The sequence below is a fragment of the Octopus bimaculoides genome, chromosome 17 (assembly GCF_001194135.2).
Source record: "Octopus bimaculoides isolate UCB-OBI-ISO-001 chromosome 17, ASM119413v2, whole genome shotgun sequence".
NCBI lineage: Eukaryota > Metazoa > Mollusca > Cephalopoda > Octopoda > Octopodidae > Octopus > Octopus bimaculoides.
In genome coordinates this window covers 45,329,799-45,333,783 of record NC_068997.1, presented here as the reverse complement: position 1 = coordinate 45,333,783, position 3,985 = coordinate 45,329,799, and positions in this window count along the sequence as shown.

Here is a 3,985-nt window from a genome sequence, read left to right as displayed (position 1 = left end):
TATATATATATATATATATATTTGTAAATGGTGATCAAAATATTTACTAGTTTAATGTTTATATATACAACAGGCTTCTTTCAGTTTCCATCTACCAAATCCACTCACAAAGCTTTGGTAGGCCCGAGGCTATAGTAGAAGACACTTGCTTAAGGTGCCACGCAGTGGGACTGAACCCGGGACCATGGGTTTGGTAAGCAAGCTACTTATCACACAACCACTCCTGTGCCTGTGTGTGCATAAATTTTTCATCATTTGCTTGTTTCAATCATTGGACTGCAGCCAGCTGGAGCACCACAAGGAAGAATTTTTAGTTGAATGTCCTTTTTAAATCTGGTACTTATTCTGTCAGTCTCTTTTACTGAACTGCTAAGTTATGAGGATGTAAACACACCAACACTGGTTGGCAAACAGTGGCGGGGAAACAAACTCAAACACAAAAAACACACATGCACATACACATGCACGCACACACACAAATACACACACCCACACACAGACTAAATCCACTTGCAAAGCTTTGGTCAACTGAAGGTTCCATGCAGAGGGATTGAACCTGGAACCATCTGATTGGAAAGCAAACTTCTTACCACACAGCCATGCCCCCACCTATATCTACACAACAGCTCAATAATTTATTCCAGATGACTTGCATATAAAATAATATTGTTATAATTATTATAATTATTTGTGTTAATGAAGATTAGGTCTATGGAGGCTATTGTTCCATTCCATAACATTCCTAACGAAGAAGTCTGTTAATCTCTGCTAATCAACCTCAACCCCACCACACACACCACTCCCAAAACTCTGTAAAATTAGCGGCACCGAAAGTCTGAATGAAGCGAGATGTGGCTATAAAATTTAACCAATAAATCCGGTTGACGACGGCTAAGATATGACAATGATGGTGACGATGATGATGTTGATGGTGATGATAATGATGATGATGGTGATGATGATGCTGATGATGATGATGATAAATCACCAAGAGAAATTCATTTCGTAAGTTGACCACAGCTCAAAGAAGCCACAAGGTCTCCTCCTTCAACAAACTCTTAATTAATTTTAATAAGGAGACAGATATGTAACTGCCCACCACCACCAACAGCACTATCACCGGAGAGAGAGAGAGAGAGAGAGAGAGAGAGAGAGAGAGAGAGAGAAAGAGAGAGAGATAGAGAGAGAGAGAGAGAGCTACACAGAACAAATCTTCTTCATAACTACATGAAACTGAGTTCAAAGTAGCAGATCACCTTCAAAATATCCTCTTCTCTGCTCCTTAACTATGTTCAAATTTAGCGAGTGGTATGTTTTAGGATATGCATTCAGCACTCTCTTATAATCCAGGTTATGGCTAACTGCGTTGATTCGTAAGGGTAACCTAGGATTACTTGAGGTAAGCAATCCTGATATGTTTCATCCGTTGGGTAAACCCAGGGTTCCTCTTGCTGAATAATTTACCAAATGTATGTCAAAGGCAATTACAATGAATAGAGAGATTAATCTCCGTATTTATTACATGAAGACCTGTTGAGGCAAGTGAAATCGAAATCAAATCAAGTTCGATGACTGGCATCCGTGCTAGTGGAGCGCTAAGAGCACCATCCGAGTGTGATCATTGCCAGAGCAGCTGTCTGGCTTTCATGCCAGTGGCATGTAAAAAAGCCTTCCTGGCACTTGTGCCGGTGGCATGTGAAAAAACATTCGAGTGAGGTCATTGCCAGTGCTGCTGGACCGGCTCCTGTGCAGGCAGCACATAAAAAACACCATTTTGAGCATGGCCTTTGCCAGTACTGCCTGACTGGCCTTCGTGCCGGTGGCACGTAAAAGTACCCACTACACTCTCGGAGTGGTTGGCGTTAGGAAAGGCATCCAGCTGTAGAAACTCTGCCAAATCAGATTGGAGCCTGGTGCAGCCATCTGGTTCCCCAGTCTTCACTCAAATCGTCCAACCCATGCTAGCATGGAAAGCGGATGTTAAACGATGATGATGTAAGCATGGACACACAGACACACATATAGATGCTGGTATGGCTTTGTAGTAAGAAAGTTTTTTCTTCTCAGCCACATGGATCTGGATTGAAAACGAATACTGGATTTCATTTATTCAACTAAATCCGTGAAGGTGGTGCCCCAGCATGGCCACAGCCCAAAGCTAAAAAGACAACGGATAGATAGTACAACAGAGTGGGATGTTGAGTAGATCTTGGCAAATAAGCTTAGAAACCATTTGTTCACTGGCACCAGATATCCTGCAAATCCATGTTTGTATCAAGGAATAACTGGTATCTTTTACACGGTGTAATATTTAGTAAGCAAAAAGCGAAAACAATCCATTCATTTTTCTTCATGTTTACCCCCCCCCCCACACACACACACAAATATTGAATTCTTAGGTTTAGAAATTCTTCAAATTAGGTTTCCTTTCAACTTCCTTTCTATATATTTATTTTCTCAATATTGCCGGCCTTGCATCAGTGAGCATGGCGGAAACATTTAATACCACATAATAATAATAATAATCCTTTCTACTATAAGCACAAGGCCTGAAATTTGGAGGGAGGGGGACAGTCGATTAGATTGACACCCAGTATGCAACTGGTACTTAATTTATCGACTCCGAAAGGATGAAAGCAAAGTCGACCTTGGCAGAATCTGAACTCAGAATGTTAAGACAGACGAAATACTGCTAAGCATTTCGCCCGGCGTGCTAACGATTCTGCTAGCCCACTGCCTTACATAATGATAATAATAATAATAATAATAATCTTATTTTCTACTCTAGGCACAAGGCCTGAAATTTTTGGGGAGGGAGCCAGTCGATTAGATTGACCCCAGTACGCAACTGGTACTTAATTTATCAACCCTGAAAGGATGAAAGGCAAAGTCGGCCTCAGCAGAATTTGAACTCAGAATGTAAAAACAGACAAAATACTGCTAAGCATTTCACCCGGCATACTAACATTTCTGCCAGCTCGCCACCTCAATAATGACAATAATAATAATAATAATAATAATAATAATAATAATACTAATAATAATAATAATACTAATAATAATAATAATACTAATAATAATAATAATCCTTTTTACTAGAGGAACAAGGCTTGAAATTTTGGGGGAGAGAGCTAATAATAAGAATATAATAATAATAGTAATGATGATGATGTGATGGTAGTGGGTGCCAGTGTTGGTGGCAGTGGCACTATTTGGTGTTTCTGCTCTCCTTCCCACAGAGAATTCATTCCTGTAGGAAAAAAACCCCAAAAAAATGTTCGGTGGATAAAATAACAAGACTTTTCTCCTATAAACACAGTTTTTGTAAGATTTCTGTCGAAATTAATTTTCTTTCCTCCTCACACCACTCCCCACCCACCCTTCCTCTCTTTCTCTCTCCATCTATTACTCTTTTTTTCATCCTGTTTCACTGTACACACACACACACGTCCTCTTTTTTTCCTTATTGTCATTCTTATGCTCTTCTTTTGTTGTTATTGTTTTCTTTTTTTACATTATTATAACCATAATTCACCCCCATCGCAACCACTCCCTACACCACCACCACCATGTAACATCCATCACTACCAGCCTAACAACCGCTGTAATAATAATCACTTAACTACAATACCACCAACACCACCACCTCCATAAAAACCATACCATTTCTACTAATATTACTAGTACTTATAGCAAGCACCACCATCACCATCGCCGCCACCACCATCATCATCACAGGTACTATCACCACCACCACAGCTACCACCAGCAGCAGCAGTACTACCACTACCACCATAATCATAGTCACAATCATATCTCCACCAGCACTACAACCATCACCGTTATCACCACTGCCATCATAATAATCATTATTAATTATACCATCACCAGAACCAGAACCAGCAGTTGCACCACTACCACCACCACCACCACCACCACCACCACCATCATCATAATCACAACTATACCAACGCCAGTACCACTA